Below are 17411 nucleotides of genomic sequence, written 5' to 3' on the forward strand. Positions count from 1 at the left end.
CTAAAGAAGCTCAAAGCATAGGTTGGGATACTTTGAAGGCAAGCTTTGAGAAGAGTGACTTTACCTTCTTGACTCAGTATATTACCTTTCCAACCAACTAATTTCTTGTTGAATTTCTTAACTAGATCCTCCCAAAATGTATCTAAAGGGCTAAGCCCTAGAGTGAGACAAAGATAGGAACAAATAAAATATCCTATAGAACATACAAGAATATTAGCAATCTTTCTTTGTCTAATTATAGGAGTGTTAGTAAAAATAGTGAGCTCTTATTCCAATCAATCAGCTACCCATAAATAGAGGAATAAAGATTGAGAGCCTTTTTAAAGCATCTAGCCTCCCTAACATCAACTTTACCTATCAAAATAGTATCATCCACAAATTGTTTATGAGATAAAATAAGAGGATGAGAAGAAGGTCTCGAACCTTGAATTTCCCCTCAAAAACCAACTTCCCAATATATTTTCCCAAGCTATCTTCCATAAAATTAAAGAGAATAGGAGTGATATAATCACTTTGCCTCAACCCCCTAGAGGATTTTTAAAAATTTGTGGAACTCCCATTGACTAACACTACAAGAGAAGTAGTGGAGACCAACTACATAATTAACTTAATAACATTATCACTAAAGCCAAAAGAAAGTAAAACCTTGTTAAGAAAATTCCATTCAACTCTATCATAAGCTTTATCAATATCAACTATCTTAATAGATTCTTATTTATTAGAAAGAGATAAAGAATGGATATTTTCATGAACATACATAATAAAGTTAAGAATTTGTCTTCCAGGAATAAAGCCATTATGCTACTTAGAAATTAGATTAGGAAGGATGCTCAATAATCTCAAAGTGAGGACTTTAGAAATGATTTTATAACTCGAGTTACAAAGACTAATAGGTCTAAACTATTTAGGTGAGTTAGCTCCAATCTTCTTTTGAATAAGACAAAGAAAGGTAGAGTTAATTTCCTTTAGCATTCTTTTAGCTCCAAAGAATTCTTTGAGAGCATCACACACGTCTTTACCAACTAGTTTCTATTGGAAGATTGGGGATATTGTTAGAAGATTGGTTAGAAGCATGAATTTTGATGATATGATGATATGTTTTAGATTACGGTAAAAGAAGGTTTTGAATGGACCCCGAAAGCCTTTAACAAAAAATAGAAAGATAAAGCAAGATAGCCCAACCAGGAAAAAACCTGCAACAAACTGAAGAACAGTATCAAAATCAGGTTTTACAAGGACCTAAAACTATTAGAAAAGTCCAAAACAAACTAACCTAGGTTTTACAGGGACCTGGAACCACAAACAGTCTAAACTATAAAAAACTAGAAACCAAGACCAGAGTCCCCAACCAGAGTCCCCAACCGGTGACCAATTGCAATAGTCTCTTGAATGGAAACAACATCCATAGTAGAAGCAGCTTTCATAGCACTCTTCCTTGAGCTCTGCCTTGTTCTTTTGCTTGGACCCTCAGCTGAAATGATATCTTCATTCGCCCTTTTGCCCAAGCTTGTAGTGGCTGCCCAAATACTTGAGGTGACCTATTCCATCTTAGTGCTACTCTTCTTGATTAACATTGTGAGGTTCTTCTCATAGTTGTTAAGTTTGTTAGGGATGTCTCTAATCTGTCCTTCCATATGACTAAGTTTAGCATTGATAGTATCCAGGTTATGTTGTAGAATTTCCACCTTTTTCTTCAAACCCATTATTTCATTGTAGATCCAAGAATCAACCTTGAGACTGGTGTCAACTTTCTCCTTAGTAGAATGTAGGAAGGAAAGCATGGTATCCCTCTACATAGCGTCACAATCATCTTCAGTAGTCTCGTGTGGGGGGGAGCAGACATTTTCATTGATATCCTCCATTTTCGTTTGATCCTCCTTTCGACCCTCGACATAGTCCTTAGGATGAGCAGAGTCCTTCCTTTTTTCTTCCTCTATCTGCTTAATAGGAGAAGTAGTAATAGCTGTATGGTCCTCCTTATTCTTCTCAACAGGATTCTTGACAGTGTTATCTTCCACTTTATTACCCCCACTAGAAATAACCTGGTTACCCTCCTTATTAGATTTACTTTGTTCAAAATTACCTTCACTATTGTTTTCCTCTTTTCCTTTTTCACTATTATCTCCAGTCTCCGAATACCCATCCAAATTAGAACTTAACTCTCCAATTTCAGTATCATCCTCATCCTTAGGTTTCCAATTCTCATAGCTTTCTGAATTATCATTTTCAGACTCCTCATCCTCAAGAACTTGAGAGGCAGAGGGTTTCAAATTTAGGGCATTTTCTTTACCTTTAACAGAGTCACCCTTCTTACTCTTAATGGGCTCTTTCTTCTTGTCCTTAGAGGGAGTAGAGGCAATGTGCTTATTTTTACAATATCCCTCAATAAGAAGGATTAAACCTTCATGAAGAATGGGTCTAGATTCCTTTTTCTTATGGGCTTCTAAACTATTAAGTAAAGAAAACTGCAAAAAGAAGGGGAAATATATTCTATCTTTATATCTGAAATGATTTTTTTTTTTAAAATGACATTTATGAACTCTTTTATTTCTTCCATCAAGTATGAAATACTCATAGATGCAGTAGAGAACATCCCTCCAGATCTCCTTTATCTAGTTCGCATCAAAGAAATCATCATGATATTATGATATGCTACATTCATGACTAAGTTTTTCATTGATATCAACATAGCATGTTTAATGTCTTCTGTGGTATCTATCAAAAGAACATTGGAAAGATCAAGTTGGTACAAATACCTAATTGAGCATGATAACGACCCAAGGTTATGGAAGATACTTATAAGTATCTGATATATGTAGTTAATGTTAGAAGTAGAAAGGATAAGTCTAAAACAAGTTATGTAAGTTTTGGTGATGTCTATTTTGAGATAGAATTTACTGAGGCACGTTCTAGTAAACTTGTTATATCTCTTAGCAGATTTTATATCTTGACGATCGAGGTTGAGGACATGGAGAAGACATGCTGAGGATGACATGGCTAAGCTCACTCATCATATTATTGCATGTACAAAAAGTTATTCAAGTTTCAAGGCAAAATATTAAGGTTATCACTAAGTATAACATGTTCTTAATGTGGTCCTATAATAATTAATTGAGTAGGTCTAATAGTCAACTTAGGGAATTGTTGTTATGGACTTGGTATAAAGGAAGGATGTTTTCCTTTATCATGGAATGTGAAGATATGATTGAATGATCGATGATAAGCAGTAGAGAGTGTGGAATGAAAAGTTGAACAAAGTAGTGTGGAAGTGAAGGAAACTTCATTACTGAGGTTTTACTAAATGATCTGAGGTTTGGTATTTGGATCCAAGGTTTGAGACCTAGTCTACAAGGTTTGATAGTGATTGGTCTAATTTATAGGATAGAGGAAAGAGTAGAGGAAAGAAGAAAATAATAGTAAATTGAATGATTGAGTAGTGAGCTCTTCTTGTAGTTGAAATTGCATGTTTGGGCAATGGGCTCTTCTTGCATACATTATACCACAACTCCTAATAGGGTTGCCACAACTCCTAATAGGGTTAGAATCTCCTAACAGGGATTCAAAGTCTCCTAACAAGGACTTATTTTACTAAATGTTGTAATAGACTCCTAACAGGGTCCATCCTCTAACAAGGAATATTTATATTATTACATCATCTTGTGGGCATCATTCCCACTAGGGTTTTCTCTCTGATCAAGGGTTTCCCTAGTCAACATATTTGGTGTAATTGTCTATGTGCATCTTTGTATGCTTTTTATTTACTTTGGTTGAATGGTTAATTTTTTAAAAAGAAGATAAATGTTTTAATTGTTGGATAATTGATTCAGCCCCCCCTCCCCTCAATTATCTTGGTGGACTATTGTTTATAATAGTTTTCACCCTTTCTTAAAGAAAAACATAGGGAAGCCATCTAGCCTTGGGGATTTATCTCCTTCAAAAGAGCATACAACTTTGAAAATTTCCTCTCACTTGGAAAAAGCACTTAGCATTTTATTCTTCTCATTGAACACCAGAAGGGAAATAGCTTAAAGTAGCTCAAACTATTTAGTTTCATCAACATTAGGGTTAGAAGACAATAGAGAAGAAAAAAAGGAGACCATTTCATTAGGAATATCCTTTTCATTAGTAGTTTTTTGTCTTCATTTAATAAGGTTAGATATATGATTCTTGGCTCTATGTTTCATAGTTGACAAATGAAAAAATTTAGTATTTTGTCCCCTTCTTCCAACCAAAAGGATCTAGACCTATGCCTCCAATATATCTCTTCTTTAGAAATGATGTCACGGTCATCCATAACTTTTCATTTTCTTCCTTAACCAACTCCATTGAGTATCCCTCATTTTGGATTTTAGCTTGGATAGATTTAAGATCATTTTTTAGATTTGATTTTCTTTAAAAAAAATTCCCAAAGGATCTTTTATTCCATTCTCTAATTCTCTTTTTGACATTTTTAAGTTAAGAGTCAACATGGAACAGAGTCATTCCTTCAATATTAATATTCCGCCATTCTTCCAATTAATCATCAAAATTTGGGTGCTGCATCCACATTTTCTCATATTTGAATGGGAAATTCTTCTTGGCTTGAATAGCCTCTACCTTAAGAAAAAGAGGAAAATGGTTAGAGGCAATCTTCTGAATAGCATTGAGATTACACAAAATATCTATAGTCTAATCTGGAGATATAAGGACTCTATCTAAATGAGATTGGATACAATCATTTCCAACTCTTTTATTACTCCAAGTGAAATCAATCCCTTGAAGATCTAAATCCATTAAGCCTTCATTATTAATAAAGTCCATAAAATCTAGTCTTCCTTCCAGTTGACTAGCATTACCTCCTTTTTTTCATGTTCATAAAGAGGAACATTAAAATCCCCTAGAAATAACCATCTACCATAATAGTCAACACTCTTAAGCTTAGACAGAGAATCACAAAACTTTTTTCTAGCATTCTTATTATTAGGAACATACACATTAACAACATACCAATAGTTATCTAGGGATAAACTTTGAATCTTAATAGAAATAACATGTTTATTGGCATCCATCAGGGTACTAGAGAAAGAAAAATGCTTTCACATAATCATCATTCCCCCAGAAGCACCTTCAGAACTACTAGCCATGATATAGTAGTTATTGAAATATTTCTAATTTAAAGCTTTATTTTTGTCCATTTTAGTTTCTTGGAGCACCAATTTATTAAGATTGTGCCCTCTAACAAAATTTTGAACAACATCAAGTTTCTGGATACTATTCATCCCCTCAATATTCTAGGTGATAACTTTCATAATAAATTTTTAGGGATAAAATTCAAAATAGTTGTCTGCTTCCCATCAACAATATTTTGCAAACTTTCACTTTCTCTTGTCTTCCTAGTTGTTTTTCTACCAACTTTCTCTAGAGTCCCAACATTCGATTCAATTTAAGAGAGCCAATTTCCAATTTACTTCTTCAGTTCACAACTCCTATAAGAAAAGGGTTAGCCTTTTTATCTATTTCCTTCCTTTGACCCTACTTCTATTTAGGTTTTTTCTTCTCAAATATTAGATCCAAACACTTAGAATCTAATACACTTTCAATAAGAGGAAAATCTTGACATAGAGGATTCAATAGAGAGAGGGTTTCTTCATCCTATGATTCCTCTAAAATTTCAATCTCATCTAGTTGACTACTCCTTTCCTCAAGAATTTCTCCTTCCTTAGCTTACAATAAATCTTCTATTTCTTCTAGCTCATTATCCTTAATTTGATATATGACCATCTAGTTCATTGGAATATTGACATCCTCATTATCCTTGATACTAATATGTTCAATGTTTTGGATTTTGTCCTCTTCCTGCTTCAGCTTCTCCTTATTTTGATTCACTTGGTCATCTTTCAGTTCATGCAAGACTATCTTATCAGAGAGAGCTTTAGGATTCCAAACCCTTTTTTGAACCTTTTTTCCATATTCACCATCTTTAGTTTATTTTTATTTTTCAATGGACAATTTTTTGCCTAGTGACCCTATTTTTTGAAGACAAAAAAAGCATTAGGAAGATCTTCAAAACAAATCTCTTGCATCCACTTTCCTAATTTTGAATTAATTTCCACCTTTTGGGGAAGGTTCTAGGTTTCGATGTCGTCATATTTTCAATAGCTATAAGTTCTCAAAAAGAAAAAACTATCCCTTTTTAAATATCTTCATGCCAAAACTCAAGAGGGAGCCCTGGGAGTCTAATCCATACTAGAGTAGTAAGGAAGAAAGCATCAAAGAGATCTATATTCAGTTCCCACTTTTTAATCATCAAGGTGCTATTACCAAAAGACCAAGGACCTCCACATAAAACCATATTTAAATCTTCCTTACATGTGAAAATGAAGGAGAAGAACTCTTTCACCATTATAGTGATATCTACTTGACCTCAAATAGTCCATTTCCTTTTATTCATTTTTCTAAGGGCATCAATATCTGGTCAGGGCCCCAGAAATTTCCCAACTAGGGTAAAATTTATATTCAAAATAGAATAATAAACTATCAAATCTAGGATAAAAATCTAAAACTCACCTTTTTCCCAGTAGGATTTTGAAGTAACAGGTGGAAAAGATGACTTTCTTGCTGGCCTTTTTCAAAAAAAAGAAGACCACTTTCATTGACCCACTTCAAAATCCTCTTTCTTCTACTCCTTAGCATGTGATCCTTTACCATTCTTGCCTACATCCACTGAGATATTCCCCTCCTTTAGTGGGTCCCTTATTTGGACTAAGCTCTTGGTTAGAGGATCAAAATGATTATATTCAGAGACCCCACATCTTCTAGAACATAAACCCAACAAAAATTTGTCTTCTTCCTACTCCAAAGGCCCACTAAAATATGTATCTACCTTCCCTGCACCCCCTTCTAAAATCCTCACTTCAAAAATCCCTATACCACCAGGGTGAATCCCTTCAGCTATATTCCTACCAACCAGGTTCTCACCTACTAGAGCTCTACTAGACCCCATAATTGTTACACAAGCATTTATTCTCTCTCCTAGTGTTTAGTATTATCACTACTAGGCTGCACATTCAGGAATTGCTATCTCATTTTTCATTTCATGCTCTAAAATCAAATCTCTCTACCTATTGCTACCTACTTCATTTATGTATCTTTGATGCCATGTGTTCCCAGATTGATCACACATTAGTCAAAGAGGGGAAAATGTAATCACCCAAAAATGGTCATCTAGACTATTAGCCCCCTTCTCATTATTTTGGCTAAATTATTTAATCATTTTCCTAGGACAAAATTCTAAAAATTAACTTATTTTATTTTAATCTATAGTTTTCCTATAGTATCATGATTCTATATTTGATTAAAATAACATGTCCCTCTTTTAATTAAATAAAAGACCCCATTCCTTTAACCCACTCAATGTGCCCATATAAATTCCTTCTATTTACAATTTAAAAGAAAAGGCTTTTGTTTCACATTAAAAGTCAACTCCTTTTCATTGGGTTACTTGCTCTTACACATGGATCATATCATAAGCCAACTCCCACCCTTGATTATCCATTCCTTGATCTTGATCTCAACTGTTTGTCTACCTTTAAAAGAGAGAGCTCTTTCCTTCTCAAATGATCTCATTTTTCAATATTGTTATGCTATAGTTTTCTTAGGAGGTTTTCTTGAGAGTTTTAATGGAGAATTTCCTACTTCTTATCTTATTCTCTCATCATCATCTTCATATTATCTTAGATACATTTGTAAATAGTTTAGCTTACTTTTACAATAGCTCAAATCACTTAGCTAATTAGTATGGCTTGGTAACATGGTCATATTGTTAGTTTGGTTACATTGTGCATTACATTATAGCTTAGATCATTTCTTGTATTGTATTCTTTAGAACTCCTTTGGAAACTTACATTATTGTTCTTGTCTTAGGGACCTCCCATTGCATGGTTTACTAGAAAGGGTTGCATCTCTAAGGCTCATTTGAGAGCTCATTTCATACTTTGGATAAGGAGCTCTAAGCTAGCATTCAAGTGTTCCAATTCATGGGATATCTTAGATAGAAGGGCTTAGAGAAGTGCACTTTCTTGCATGAGATTCATTGAATCTTTCTTCATCAAATAGTTCTTCAACAATCTCTTCTTTGTATTGGGCATCATTTTTTTGTATTTGCATATCATTCCTTCTCTTCAAGGATTGTCTTAATATTTTCTTTATAGCCTTGACTTGTCCATAAGCAACTTGAACATCAATCTTCTAGATCTAAATGATCTTTCCCAGTTTGTAGGCTTCCATCTTCAAGATCTTTAACTCCCAAGTGGTTAGACTTTTTCTAAGAGTACACTTCTAAGATACCAATTGTTGGAAATCTAATAGGTAAAGTGTGATATTGAGAGGGGGGAGGGATATCATCACTACTCAGTCTCTACACTCTTATTCACCTCCAAAACTTTGCATGTAATCAGAATCTTCACACACATGTGCCCATACAATTATGCATCAAACTAGCTAGGTCATAGATCCTCCTTAAATAGATGATTAGGTGAACCTTCTAGATCTAAATCAATAATCAAGGATCAATCATTTTTTCTCTTAATCCTTGCATTATTATGAGTGGTGAATTCCCTTACCTAGGGATTAATGATCTTTCTTTAAATGCACAATCACCTCCTTGATTACCTTCTCAATGTTCAAAAATACACTTTCAAATTGATAAAAATTGTTAACATAAGATTTTGTGCCATTCCAAATAAATATGTTAAACTATGTGTCTTGAAACTTACATCACACTAATGCTCAGTATAAATTGTCTCTTCATGTTGTCAATCAGCCTTAACTATACTCGACATGAATTGAATAACTCAACCTATATATCACTTGACATCAATTGATATCCCTAACAAACTTGGCATTCACTAGAGTACTCAATGACCATTAGCTTATTGGTTGTGACTACTACTCGACACATTACTTGGAATATTTACAATTCTTCACTCCTTAGCTTGACCTATATAGGATGGCTCAGTCATAGTAATGATGTTACTTCTTCAGTATTGACATTTTACTTTCCATTATTTACCTCAACATTTGATGTTGGTGCTCAATTCATATAGTCCTTTCTCAGATGAATGACCTTATAACAATTAAAAGATATTCATCCCAAAAAAAAATCCTCCAATTACTAGATCTTCTCTGAGATGTATCCTAGCATAATTCACTAAAATGTGTATATACTTTCCATAATATAGACAATTTACTTAAGTAATGTAATCCCAATTTATCCTATCACCTTGATTAGGTTCTTTTTTTAACCTTTAGGTGTCCAATTGTCTTGCCGTTGCAATAACCATTGAATTTAAGTTTATGGTTTGACTTACTAATATTTATCCTATAAATATTTGTTGTATGGCCTAGTTTTCAAGAGTGATAGCATGTAGTATTATTATTCTTTGGCCTTGTATTCACATTCCTGTGTTCTCTTTTATTTGATTATTCTCCTTTCTCAACACCTGATTGGAACTTGGCATAGCCTAGTCAAGAGGTATCATGAGGCCTCCTTGGTGCATTCATCTAATCATTAAGAAATCTCATAGCCTCTTTAGTTGTATTCAACCTCTCAAAAAATTCCTTTTCAGCTTTCAACTCAGTTGTCGGTTTCTCATTCTCAAATATCAGACTTGTAATATCGAACTCTGTTCTTTCAATCTCATGATTTTCACTTACTAACTAATAGAGCATATCAAATTGATTGTGTGTTAACTTCTACACTTTATTGATCATTTCATCATGTCTTGTAACTGTAGATTCTCAAAAATGGTTTGTGTCTATGGTTTCATCACTTCTTCATACTAACTCATCCCATTTTCTCACTACACTAATTCTGATCTTTTGACCAACTTGATTATATCTCAACAATATTAGTCATCATTTGTATCCCCTTTCACATCATTTTTACATCATTGGAATCATATCAAATCAACTCAGAATCACCCCAAATTTACCTAGAATTACCTAAAATCAACCATAATCAACTCAAAGCATGTTATACATCTTTAATCAATTATCATCTATCTTATTCTAGGCATTATTGTGGCTTTTAGTGCCTCAAACACCTATCAATATATAAAACCTATCAATCTAACCTTAGTACTGTCATGGCTCTAATGCTAGGTCAAGCCATCATTCTTTTCATTTGATCATTGACATTGTCAAGTCCCTTGATGTTAGATCATGATATCATAAAACCATTTTTAAAACATTGACAGTGTCCATCCATGTTATTATGATAAACCATATCAGTCAATCTCAACAATAGTACATTTGACCCCATTTTTAGACTAAAATTTTCATCTACTAAAATGTTTTAGATTGCTTAAAATATGCAAGGAAAAATATCTTCTTTTTTTAAATCCATGCCTGTGTTGGTCAAAATTTTGACCAACACGGGCTTCATATGTTAAAATTAAAAAAAAAGTGGTAAAAACTCATTTCATTTTTGCTGAGGGTGAAAATGGAGGAAGGGTTTCATAGGCTAGAGGAGGCAAAGGCAAAGGTTTTTGAGAAAGGGGCATCTTTGTATAGGGGGTGCGTGGAGATGTGTGTGGTGGTGGTAGTGCAATTCTGGCCAAGTCGCTTTCCATTTCTCACCTATTTCATTTTAGGAATCAGCAGGAGTACAATTTGAGCTCTCAATTGCACTAATTCATTCAAAAAATCTCCCTCAAATATGTTGGTGCCCTCACTTTTACTTAAAACCCTCACAGACATCAACTTTATTATTGGATTGTACTTTTTCTCAATCAAAACTTAAAATGCTAGCGATTTTTCCATCTAGGTGATTTTTTTAGGGTTTTAAGGGTTTTCCAATGGGGAACCATCTAGTTATGAATATCTATGAGCCTACATCCCAGGGCCAAGGTGACACATACACCTTTCTAGAGTTTAATACGCAGGGAGATGATTTTGATTACCCAAAACTTACAAAACTTAGCTAGCCCATCAGGCCACCCGTTTGAGTAGACAAATCACAACCCACCAATGGAAATGATCTTATGGGAATTATCAATTCTAGACTTAATCTTGGCACTGATGTTTTGAATGATGGTAAGCTGAGGAATAGCCTTAACTAGGTGGGTATAGGGGTGGATGCCATTGTAGGTAATATGAGAGGCCTTAATTTCGAGGATGTAGGGGCAAGGATGATGACAATGATTATTCTAAGAGGGATACTCCTAAGAATGCCTATAAATATTATGGGATTCACAATCTAGCATGTATTATTCATTGTAATGTACCGTCTTGCAGGAAGTGGTTATGCAACTCCAAGGGGAATACTTTGGGTTTTCACATTGTCAGTCACCTAGTAAGTGACTTCTTTATCCTTTGCTAAACCAATCTATATGTTGTTTATTTTCTCCCTGTTGAGTAGTTATATGTTTTCCTATAATTTTCATGCTAATCTATTATGGTTGTTCTTGTAAGCTCTTGCCAAGTAAATATGCATTTTCTTGTTTTCCTCTATGAAGCAATTCCATATATGTTTATTTTTTGTGAGTTAACAATTTTTTTTAACTTCAATTCTATACATGTTTATTTTACCACTAATAAGTAATTATAATTTTTTAAATCATTTCTCATCCTACCTTTTTATTGTGAAATTACAAATTGTTGTGGAAAGATGGAGTTTACAAAATGAGTACTTTTTTGGCATATCCTCGTATTGGATACTGGAGATTGTGAACATAGATTTTGGCTAAGCCTACCCATGAATCAATTGCCCTTAAGTTGTCCGCTAATTGACACCTCCTTACCAAGAAATTCTTTATGGGCAAATCCTCATGGTTCAAAAACTCAAGACTTGTTGTTTGTAAACTCAAGATTTGAGCTTTACCACCTAGTGTGGCTTAAGTTGCATCCCATTACTGGCCTATTTCTATTTGTTCTAATTACCTTCCTTACTAACTGCTAAGCAATTTTGGTTTTTCTTATTTTCCCCCTGCCAAGCAATTTCTCTAAAAAAAAACTAGGCTCTTCCTATACCAAGTAATCCTGATTAATCTATTGACCCCCCTTATGAAGCAAATTTATTTCTACATACTTCCCTTATGAAGGTATTATGTTTTTGTGTATTTACTCCTTGTATAATAAATATAACCATTATGTCTTTACTCACATTTTGACTACAAAGAAATACTTTTTAAGTCAATTTCTCCCTTACTGAGATCTTCCATTATTAGTTGTTTCCACTCGCTAACCTTTTTTTGGTTTTTTAGGAAAATGGGGAAAGGTAACTAAATAATGGTGCTTGTGACAAGCTCTTCAATTCTATCCTTTAGTACTTATTTCTTTCTAACTTAGAAATACCTTCATTTTTTATATGTTTTCCATATAGCAAATAGTGCCTTTTGTTTAAAAGCAAAATGTATATGTAGTTTTATGGGTTGTCGATCAATGAGATAGAAATTTGTTGTGTGAGACTACTCTTGTTCTTGTTGAGTATACTATCTCTTGACATTAGATAATAAGCCCTTCCAATTTTACCTAGTTTTTCTATACTAAGCAGTAGTCATTTTTCTTAAGATAAAAGGTAAAGGTAGTTTTATGGGTGGCAGATGAGTAAGGTACAAGTTTTCTATGCAAGAGTGTTCTTTTCTTATATGCTCTTCCTTTAAATCATGTCATATTTTTTTATACCTAATTTGAAGTCCTTCCACAATATGATTATGCCTTTTGGGAATTCTTTCTTTGCACTTCCATATGGTAATATACTAAAATTTCCTCATGCATTTTTTTCCCTTGAAGTGTCTACCATTTCATGAATTTTACCAATTATAGGGCTTCGTGAGTTCATATGAGGAAATGAGCCTCCAGGCAATTTTTCAAGTACCAAAGTCCAGGCCAAGATATAGATAGGGCCAATAATTGTACCTAATCTAGCAACTTTGGTAACCTTACCTAACACTCTTTTGGTCCTTGCTCTACCCTGTTGCCTTGATTTGCCTAAGTTACATATGTAGGGCACTGTAACTCTTCTCTGCATCATATCATAACTACAAGACATCCATTAGTCATATCGAATTGGGCAATTTTAATCGAAATCTTTTAGTCTTACATTGACTTTCTTTTTTATTGAGATCATTGCAATTTTTGACCAAGGTTGGACAGAAGTGTAAAGTGGAATAACTCAAATTTCCTCGCTATTTTGTTACTATATTTTTGCCATTAGAGTCCCCAATTTACAACTCAAAGATTTCAAAAATTCTCCAAGGTGAGCACATCAAGAACAATTAAAGGTTCAACAAGAGAAGTATCCTGGAAATGAAAAACTAGATTGTTTTCAACAAATACAATCTGCATAAGTACAAAATCTAACCAAGTATCATGGGCATGTCAATAGCATATGCACCATCCAAAGCTCTTGTTTTGGCATAGGCAGTAATAATGCTAGAAAAGGTTGTGTGATTTAGCTTTATACCTGCCAATTGTATTTTCTTGAATATAAACACACATGTTATATATGTTTTTAAACATATATACTTATATGTACATATCTAATAAAAACTAACACCCTTATTTCAGGCACTAAGAAGGTATAGCGTCCTAATTTGTTTGCCCTACAAAATCCATGATACTAATTCATATTTTTATAAATTTTCTCTTGTTAATATTATTTTTTGTTAATTGATGATTTTAAAAAAGTTGCTAATCATTTTGTTTCACAGAATGCTTCAATACTAGTTAAAGCCATTCCAAAAAAGAAGGATAACAGCAGTTCTAAAGAATCTAATACTGAAGAATCTGTAGAGGACACTATGAAAAAGGTATAGAGGCATACTCTATTTGAAATTGAGGTAATTCTAGATAGCATTATATTTCATTGTGTTTAATGTATTCTTTTTCTATATGCAAAAAAAAAGCAATGTACTTTTTCTTTGAAGCACATAGTCTTGTGATCCTTTATGTATGCCTTTATGTGATACATGTTACATATTTGATATTTTTGCCATAAAATATGACTAAAATAAAAGGTTGTCTATGCAAACATGAAGGATTTTCTCTACATCTAAATGGGCTCATTATTCATAAAGTTTCTTGATTTCTTATTACTTATTTGGTCCTTCTACCAATTGCAGTTCTCTAACAAAGATATCATAGTTTTCATTTAAGATTATTTAATATCCTCTTAAATTGTTAATAGAGCTTCTAAATGCAATGCAATAAGGAACAATGATTGCATAACCTACAATGAAAGTTGTGCTGCCTAGAGCGGACTTGAGGTCACTATCTCATGATGCAGGTGGAATGCTAACTTGTAAATATTGGCAAGGAAGTTGATAGAACCGAGACTATCTGCTAGGCTTTTGAGTAAATGTAGAGCTTCTCCCAATGAATTTGATTGTTATCACTTAATACAAGAAGAGGACGAGGTAGCGGGTGCAAGGCCAACTATTGGTTCAAAAAGAAATTAATTCTCCAATCAATTAAAAGAGTAACTCCATCGATTTGAATATTTAAAAATATAAGCCCAATAGAAGATGGGCAATTGCTCAAAAAATGAGCAAATATTAAGAGATAATTATAAGGTTGTCCTTTCTCATGATTTTAAAATATATTGGCAACATGGTATCTATGCCACCTCTATTTGTGCGTACGTATATACATATATGTGCATAAATTGTATTCATATATTTCTTTGACATTATTACATTGATTTACACACACACACACACATAAATATGTATATATATATATGTATATGTATGTATATGTATATATATGTGTATGTATGTGTATATATACATATACATATACATGTGTGTGTGTGTGTATGTATATATATACATGTGTGTGTGTATGTTTATATATATATTTATGTATAAGTTCCAAGTATAGATGCCAAAATAACATAGTGTCAATATATGGAGATATAACTAGGGGACTACACAATGATCTCAGATAGAAAAGATAACAATTTATATTACTTAAATGCTTTTTTTTTTTTTTGATAAGTGTTATGAACCGACTGAGTAGCTCATGGTTGTCCAAGGTATACTCTTGCTTGCCCAATCATTAAGGGCCCGTTTGGTTGCAAGCGTAGGAATTGAGAATTAGAATAGAAAATTTGAATGAGAATGGAGAATGGAGAATGAAGAATAGGAATGGAAAAATGCAATCCAATCTTGTTTATCCCTTGTTTGGTTATGCAAGCTTAAATTGGAATACGGTTAACTTGCAATCGGCACCATTTGAAAATATTTCTGAAGATGCAATCGGCGCCATTTGAAAATATTTCTGAAGATGCAATCGACGCCATTGGAAAATTGCTGAAATATTTGAAAATATTGAAAACAAATTTCCAATGCTCACCCCAGGTCAAAGAAGATTTGAAAATTTAATCAAATTTGAAAAAGTTAAAATGAATGCAAGAATAGCAATTCCAATTACAGGTATTTTTTGGAATGGACAAAAGCTCATTTTGGGACTAAAATGAGAATATGTATTCATATTCCCTATTCCTATTCCACACACCAAACAAAGAATACAAATCATATTCTAATTTCCTATTCCTATTGTGGTTGTATTCCAGCAACCAAATGGGCCCTAAATTCTTTACCAAGATGGTTAGAATCCATACTTGATGGCTTGTTAGTGGACTTTTGGTGCCCCAATCCCTAGCTTTTGTTTAGCAATACTTCACCCCTTCTTTGTGCTCTACAACCAAGAAGAATTTCCACGATAATAACATATTCAAGATAACTATAATCAAAAGTTATGTTCACAATCATCATAACGGCTAACCACCATTTCCAATAAGCAACTAACTTTTCTAACTTCTTTTAAAATAATAAATATTCATTTTTTGTTAAAATTGTAACAAACAACTAACATGTCATCTTTACATGAATCAAAACAACCATATTTCCATTTCACATGAAATATATAATGGCTATATGAATATTTAAATTGTCAAAAAATTGGGTTGTAACAAAATTTGACTTATATTGATAGTCATATTTCATGTATATATTAGTTGGACATTTGAGAGTGGATACAAAGCTTTAGGAGTTATAATGTGGATAGTAGATTTTACATCTTTAAATTCTCAGATTTGGTCAAAATTTAGTAAATTTTTTAGTAATCAGTAGGCTCATATCAGAATTCTCTTGCTCTCTCTCTATCTCACTCTCTTTATCTTCCACAAACTCTAGACCTATCTCTCTTGCTATCACTTCTTTGTCACATCTCTCACCTCTCTATTTCGATAATTAGTAGTTTCTCTCTCTCTCTCTCTCTCTCTCTCTCTCTCTCTCTCTCTCTCTCTCTCTCTCTCTCACTCGCGCGCGCGCGCCCACACACACACACACACACACAAAAACACACACACACACACACAAATACACACACACACGCATGCGCACACACACACACACTCTCTCTCTCTCTCTCTCTCTTCGACAAACTTTAGGCCTATGTCTCTTGCTATCATTTTTCTCTATTCCATCTCTCCACCTCTATCTATCTCACTCACCTATCTTCCTCAAGATCTAGACTTATCTCTGTGCCTCTCTCTCTCACACCCCCAATCCCCCAGGAGGAGTGTTATCGTCAACCTCATTATGGTGTTGCCCCACTCCTCAATCAAACTATAAGTCTAAGTAATAGGTAATGGAAAATCATGATCATAAAAATCTACATAATACATCTCTTTTTGGAAATCTTTGCATATTCATAGTCAAAGCCATAATCAAGGATTATCTTGTTTCATATATCAGAGGATTTGTTTAGCATACAATAACCACCATAGGCAAAGTTGGCAGGCTAAAATCTTTGTACTAATGAATACAATTAAAGCCGTAGTTGGCAAGTTCCAGTTTCATAATGAAAAATGAATTAGTTTATCTTGGCACAAACAATTGTAGAGGAATCCCATTGATTTTTATCCTAGCGAAAGTCAAAATAGATCATGACCATTCATCTTTTTACTTAGCCAATCCTCTATAACAAAATATGTGAAAAGTTTATAGAAGTGTAAATAATATTATGCACCAAATACTATGCTTCTATATATTTTCATTATATATATATATAGGATTTCTATTTCCTACATTTTAGGAAACTCCCTCTAACAAATTGCTAAAGATATGAGTTGCTCATAATACACACAAACAAGAAAATCATGGCCAAATAACAAATAGACCAGGGAATGATGTCATATTACCAATATTCATAAAAAACTTACCAAATTATTATTTTATGCATCTTGTGATGCAATATTCCTAATATCCCCCAAATTGCATCATTCTCCAAATAGGGATAGTGCAGCACATTTAGTTGTTCATCATAGGTATGAGTAAGGAAACTAAAATGACCCTTTTATTCAACATACAAATATAGTTCACCTCAAATTTGCTCTGTATTTCGCTCTCTCATTGTATATTTAT

Source organism: Cupressus sempervirens, chromosome 5 (assembly GCF_028749045.1).
Source record: "Cupressus sempervirens isolate cs-2001-9-10 chromosome 5, ASM2874904v1, whole genome shotgun sequence".
NCBI lineage: Eukaryota > Viridiplantae > Streptophyta > Pinopsida > Cupressales > Cupressaceae > Cupressus > Cupressus sempervirens.